We start from the raw sequence: 7590 nt of genomic DNA on the forward strand, positions 1-7590 counted from the left end.
GCAAAGCCCTTTGTAACCTTTCTTGCCTCATGTTTTTCAAGTGTCCATTCTTCTTTACACTTGACTTTATAGTTATACACCCATTTGTTGGAAATAATACTGAGAGGGGGGGGTGAATCAGTGTTATTTAAATTCTTTTCAATATATCTTCCAGATTTATACTTTAATTTATTCTTCAAATATTGATCATTAATTTGTATGTCAGTACCATATAATAATGAGCAAGAACAAGAAAAACAGATAGTCACACCAAAGAACACCAGATATAAGGTGGAAACCCAATGTGGGTGAAAACCACCTGCTGCAATATGTCTCTATCTTCTTTCAATTAAAAACTTCTTTTACAATGATTTTGTACTGGTGTAGTCCTTTACTGGTACGCAGGTTGCAACCTGCTGAGAGCTACAACCCTCTCTCATTTTCCAGTCTCTCCTGGAAGGGAGCTACAACCCCCTTAGCTCTTGTACTAGCTGATCTACTAGTACGTAGGTGCTGACCTACTTCTTTTCTTCCAAGGACCTCGTTTCATTAATTTTCAGACTGGATCCATGAACATCAAATAATCATCAAGTACATGTGAATCAACCAATCTCCTTTTTCAATCAACCAATGAATCAACCAATAACTTCTCAGAATGCAGTAACCAGAACAGCAATACCAGTAATCTAAACCCAGAACTCTTCAGCAATAGATAAAAGGCAGCCAACAAATATTTCAAGAAAAGTCCGCAACTTCACCAATAGAAACCTGCGAATATCCACAGCTCTTCTGTGTCTAAACTGCGCAGATCTGCACCTGATCCTTCTTCTGCTCTGCGTACCTCCGCACCTACTCCTTCTGCTGCACTGCGTACCTCTGCGAAGATCCGCACCTGCACTGTCTGCCTGACTGCGTACCTCTGCACCTGGTTCTTCTGTTCCTCTGCGTACCTCCGCACTGTGCCTTCTGCTGCACTGCGTACCTCCGCACCAGCGCCTTCTATTGCGCTGCGTACCTCTACACCTTCACCTTTTGCTGAGCTGCGTACCTCCGCACCTGTGCTGTGGATCGCCTGCGGACCTCCGAATAGAGCCAATTTATTAGTCCTCCAATGAGCCACAGACTGTCAGATCCACAGATATGATGATGCACCAATGAGATCACGATAGATCCGCCTTACAATTTACAGAATTCACCTTGATATAGATCTAACGTTATCAAACCGATCACCCAAAATTTCAGATCTTAATATATTCAATATTCAAAAAGTATCTAGCCAAATGATCTCCTTTCTTTTTTATAGGCAAGCCCATACTCAAACCAAGGATCAAAACCATAGAGAACCGATACAAGGGACCCAAAACCGGGGTTCAATAATTTAGATGCTATACCACGGACCAAAACCATAGGATCATGTACGTCGGACTAAATACCATGGACCATTCATAAAGATTCCCACGTGCGCGCGCTTCTCTGCATTGAAGTGAGTGAAATTGAGGTCCGCACCTTTTGAACAGAGTACCTGTGGGTATGTCCGCACTTGTTGGTCGGGGTACCTGCGGGTCCGCAACTTTTCTTAGGCTCACCTGCGGGTAACTCATTTTCTATGATTTTGAGAGCCTGAACATAGATCTGCCTCTTGAGTGAGTTGCCATCAAGTACAACACTTGTGCCATAGCGCCAAACCTGAATCATAATGCCAACAATCTCCCCCTTTGGACTTGATGGCAACCCCAAGATCCTCAAGGTCATTCTCCCCCTTTGACATCAAGGGCAAAGGGTTATGCTCCCCCTGAGAACATGCTGAAGTCTCTGCTCTGCTGTGCTGATCATGCTCCCCCTGACTATAGACCAGATCTGCAAAAGAAAAATTTTCTTCAAAAAGAACCATAATCCACCATGACCTTGACAAAAGAGATAGAGACATATTAGCAGCAATATTCAGATCAGCATCCATGTTCTCCTTCTGTACTTTCTCCTCCAAGATCTTCTACCATAATGCCAACAATGCATTATTAGAAGAATATATGCTCCCCCTGAACCTATGCCATTCGATCTTCGACCAATCCATAAACCAGCAAATGTACACGTATACCCCATGAAACTCGCATACAACCAACAATCTCTGAAACAGATGAGATTCAACAACAAGATGATGCATCAACTACCCCCAGCTTTTTCCTGAGGTATTCAAAGGTCTCCCTGGGTAGTGGTTTGGTGAGTATATCAGTGGCTTGTTCCTTAGAAGGAACATACTCCAACTTGACCTTTTGTTCAAGCACTTGTTCCCGAAGAAAATGATATTTGATAGGTATATGCTTGGTCTTTGAATGTATGACTGGGTTCTTTGAAATGCCGATAGCACTTGTATTATCACATAGGATGGAGATAGGTGGTGTGCAAGTGATTTGAAAATCATGCAAGGTCTGCATCATCCAAAGGAGTTGAGTGCAGCAAGATGCAGCAACCACATATTCCGCTTCAGCTGTAGATAAAGCAATCGAACTCTGTTTCTTGCTGAACCAAGATACTAATCCAGAACCCATAAAGAATGCACCACCACTTGTGCTCTTCCTGTCATCCACGATTCCAGCCCAATCTGCATCTGTATAAGCATGAAGTGTGAGATCTATATATCTAGGATACCATAAGCCATAGTTTTGAGTTCCTTGAAGGTACTTGAAGATTCTTTTAACTGCCTGAAGATGAGTTTCCTTGGGATTTGCTTGAAATCTTCCAACTATTCCCACTTCATGCATGATGTATGGTTGGGTACCTGTCAAATAAAGTAGACTTCCAATCATGGATCTATAGGTTGGTTGATGCACTGCTGCTGATTCATCATTTGCACTGAGGCTGCATCCTGTAACCATAGGGGTACATACTGGTTTTGAATCTTCCATGCCATACTTCTTCAAAATCTGCTTGAGGTATTTGGTTTGAGAAAAAAAGATACTGCCTTCATTTTGTTGGATTTATAGACCAAGAAAATATGTCAGCTCTCCAAGTAATGACATTTCGAATTCTTTCTGCATCACCAAGGCAAAGTTTTGACTCATAGTTTCTTCATTGCTGCCAAAGATAATATCATCTACATACACAACAAGTATTAGCAATTTGTCATTTTCAATTTTTATATAAAGATTGCTATCTGCTGATCCCTTTGAAAAGCCTTGTTGATGAAGATATTTGTCCAAACGATAGTACCAAGCCCTTGGAGCCTGTTTAAGACCATAAAGAGCCTTTTTTAGTCTGCATACAAGATTTGGATCATTCCCAAGAATGAAACCATCTGGTTGCTCAATGTACACCTCTTCTTCTAAGTCTCCATTCAGAAAGGCTGATTTCACGTCCATTTGAAATACTTTGAACTTCTGAAAGCTTGAGAGAGCAAGGAACATTCGAATGGCCTCAAGTCTAGCAACGGGAGCAAAAGTTTCTTCAAAGTCTATTCCTTCTTGTTGAGCATACCCTTTACAAACAAGTCTGGCCTTGTTTCTAATTACTTCCTGTTGTTGGGAAAAGTATCCAATACGGAATGACCCTATCCCACTCTAAGGGTGACAGTTCCTTAGCAACAACCTAAGCAAAGCTATCTAAGATTTCTTCTTTATGAAAGTAAAAGGAGGGAGAAATAGATCCACTAACCGATGTCTTCCGCTAATGGTTGATCCAATCTTCTCTCCTTGCTGCTTGCTCCCAGCTCCTTGCTCTTTCACGGGCCCAGCCACACAGAGATCCTGCAAAATAACAAGAGAGGGAAACTACAAGAAGCATACATTCATAATTGATTCAAGGATTAGAATAAATCAAATACACAAGTACATCAATACATCATTGAAACACATGCATATAGAAGAACCTCAAATTCTTTATTAATGGAAGAAAGTAAGGTTCAGGATGTGATACAACCATAAGAGGCCCAATCCAGCATCACCTTCCCGACGGAAAGAAATCTCCTCTTCACCTCCTTCAAAGAAAATCACCTCAATAATTCTATACTAAAACCAACAGCAATTCTTTGCACAAATTCCAGCCTCCAGATCTCATAGGGTAGAGATCCTTATATAGAGTTTTGGAGAGAAGATGAGTCAGCTTGATGTGTGACTAGTGTCCTCTTCAACTCCAGCTCTTCTTCAGTTCTTGAGTCCACTTGGAGATCCTTGCTTCCACTTGGAGTTTTAGAACCTCTTACTCATCACTAGGCGAATTCCTTGATCCAAGTGTCACTTTGGAAGTTTCCTGGGCACTGACACATTGAGGAAAGATACCTCCACATGTCAAAACTCGCTCAGCGCAGGTGGCCTTTGTTGGAGTTGACATTCAACGTAGGTAGACCATGGAGCAGTTGACATTCAGCGCAGATGCTCAGTGGAGCAGTTGACATGATCCAGAATTGACTTGTTTTTGAGTGTTTTTCAGTGGAGAACTGATTTGAATTGCTGTGGTTTGCTGACCTTGTTCCTCTAGGGGTAGGAACAACATGTTTAGGGACTTTGGATCCCTTAGATTATTGACATTTCATGCTTCATGCTGTAAGGCACAAAAATGTCTATAACAGTTGCCCCCTAAAGTATGAGGTCGTTTATCGGGTGAAATGCTTTATCAGGAGGATCCGAAGTTCATTCAATCGCCGGGAGGTGACCTGTAATAAGATACAATACAATACATTATTTTTCATACTGCTTTCATGATCTAGCTGAGGCGGGCATTCCCATGCTCAGCTTTATAAATTAAATTTTTGTACATAGAACAGATAATCGTCTGAAGGTAGACTGATAACTCTCTGCTGAAATTATCATCCTTTGAGTAGGATGATCATCTGTTGCACATGTCAATGTCTTTATTTCTTGAATATATATCGCAGCCCGGATGGATGAAACTAGATCCGGGGTCTTCAAACTCGTCCAATCTTCACTCTAAGTACAAGTCGATCCATGTGAGAATTTCTTGGAGTCGAACATGGAAAGACATCGCTTGATTACCAGTCAATAATGTAAACTGTTAACAAGCGCGAGAGGAATCACCGATAATGATGATGACCCTCAAGGTACTGCAGTACAATTCACGTGGTGTGAATAGAGGACTTGGCGTCGAACACCACGCAAAATCTTCTGGTCGAAGGTCATTGATGTATACCTGTCGCCGAAAGTGAGAAACTTGCCATTGAGGCATGCAAGCTTCAAAGTACTGAGGGGAGTGTTCCTAGATCGACTTCTTGGATAATGAGCTGATGTCGACAAGAAGCGATCCGTCAAAGGAGGGCCTTAATGAATCCCACATCAGTGACACGGAACGGAGCTAATGATTGTGATGAAGGTGAAAACGATCTGTGAAATATGATTCAGGGTGGCGGTCATGAAAGGATGAAAGATGATGTATGGCAGTGGATGGGACACGGTTGACTCTTTCTGAATGACATCTCTTGAACATATAACGACACTGATGTGATGGATCGGTAGCATTACCCCAAATGTGGATGGTTTGGCAAGACCATGGTGATGAGACCGGTGAATGAAACAACCCAACCCGATGTGGTACGGAGGCAAAAGTGTCATGTTCAAGAGCGACTTGCTACCATTAAAGCTTTGAGGTTCTCCCAATTTTTCCCCAGTCATTTCTGACCAGTACCTGTTTATTTTTGTCAAGCTTGAGGATGATAACATATGCTTGTTCTATAACCTGCCCTTCGGGCAAGCCCATCGCTATGTTTTAACGAGCCTAGCGATAGGGAAACTCGTTCTCGTCTAAAGACAAGTTTGTCGCTATTTAATTTATTTAACGAGTCTAGCGACAAAGACAACTCGGTCCTTTTCATTTTTAGAGAGTCTGAAAAGGTACGTAAAGTTAACTCCAAAGGTCCTTTTTCGTCATCTAATCCCTTAAGTCCGAAAAAGTATAAAACAATACAGAAGGGATGAATGTTCGATAGTTTTATCGAGCTGAACTAGACAAGCGCTCGATCTTTTTGTGCAATAATCCCTCAGGTCCAAAAAGATTAAAATCTAGAGGAGGGATAGCTCTTCCGGTCCTTTTAACGAGCTGGAAGGCCAAAACTCGGCAAACTTTTCATATTTTACGAGTCAAATGAAAAGAGCTCAAAGAAGACTCGTATTTTGAGGAACAAGTGATAAACAGGGATAGTAGCAGATTCCAGGTGCAGGTTGGAATTTTCCAATCACGGCAATGTCACAAGGATGGCTAGGTGAAATCACTCTTCGCAGCTGTTCCTCAAAATAGGTAAACAATCAAGTGGAGGTGAATGATCGGCCAAATGAAAAGTGGAGGTGGCGGTGCAAACACGAGCAAGGCTTTTATGGCTGATGAATTTGCGATCTCAAATGGTTATTTACCGGTTCGTTTTTTCTGGATGAGCTTGAACTCTGGGGGAAGCTTGCTCACATGCTTATGTTTATTTTTTAACGAGCATGAATTCCGCGTTAAAACTGCTCAGTTTTGCGTTTATTTTTTAACGAGCATGAACTTTGCCAAAACTGCTCGTTTTTACCAGTCATAAGATAAGAATTGTCTCCTGGAGATCGCTATTTTTTAAGGAGCTTCATCTCACCACGCTTTGCTCCATATCCTCTCTTTATGCAAGTTCGGTAACGACTAATCCTACGAGTTTAAAGGGTTAGACCTACAGGTTTAAAGGGAGGACCTAAAAATTTAAAAAATCAATAGCCGCCCTTGCTTGCATTCCAAAAGGTTTGCATGCCCCCAGGTATAAAGTACAATTTCAAGGTTATCCCTCCAGTTTCCACATCTGCTTTTCTTTGGGTGTTCACAGCTACTTGTCTCCTTGCTAGTCTAGTTTTACTGGGACTATACGAGATCACAAGAGAGCAGCTACTTGGTTTTTCTCGTTAGTCTAACTTTGATGGATCTTTGCAAGATCGCAAGAGAACAGCTACTTGCGACAAGAGAACAGCTACTTGCGACAAGAGAAGAACACTCCTCAAAGACAAAACATTTGTTTTACCAAAAGCATACCTCTTTCTGGTTACCCAAAGATTGTCTTGTTCACGGAGCAAACAAAACATTTCTTCGGCGATGTCTACCGAAATAGACAACGGTGAATGACCCTGTTCCGTCAAACACATAACCTTGACAAAAGAATCTTGTTCCAGAACAACCCCTCTTCCTTCATCTCCTTCTTCTTCATGGGAGCTTGGCTTTTGCCGGCTCTATCTTACGAAGAGGAAGGATGGGATGGGGTACGGACTAGTCATATTCTCCCGCGGAAATTCTACCTTATACCCAGGGTTTTCTCTGCCTAAAGCAGACCAGGATGCATGCCCCCTGGGTTCCAGCCCTATTTTCCCAAATCACTCGCACTCATCAGGAAGAAGAACCGGGGGTGGAGACCTTTCTTGATTGAATAGACCATTCAGGGTTGGTTTGTGACTATTTGCGATGCATGATCCCGGAAATGAAAGTTGGTCTACGAGCTTGACCATTCTTCCTTCGTGTGGAAAACACATTACTCTAAAGAGTGAGGAGACTATTGCTCCCATGCAATATATATAGTCTCGTCCAAGGAGTAGATTATAATCCAAGGGTCCTTGAACGACCATCACATTCATTTGAACGGCCTTCCCTTTCAATGTA

The sequence above is a fragment of the Pinus tabuliformis genome, chromosome 3_2 (genome assembly GCF_031772625.1).
Source record: "Pinus tabuliformis cultivar Carrire ecotype Pingquan chromosome 3_2, CPIR1, whole genome shotgun sequence".
In the NCBI taxonomy this organism is placed as follows: domain Eukaryota; kingdom Viridiplantae; phylum Streptophyta; class Pinopsida; order Pinales; family Pinaceae; genus Pinus; species Pinus tabuliformis.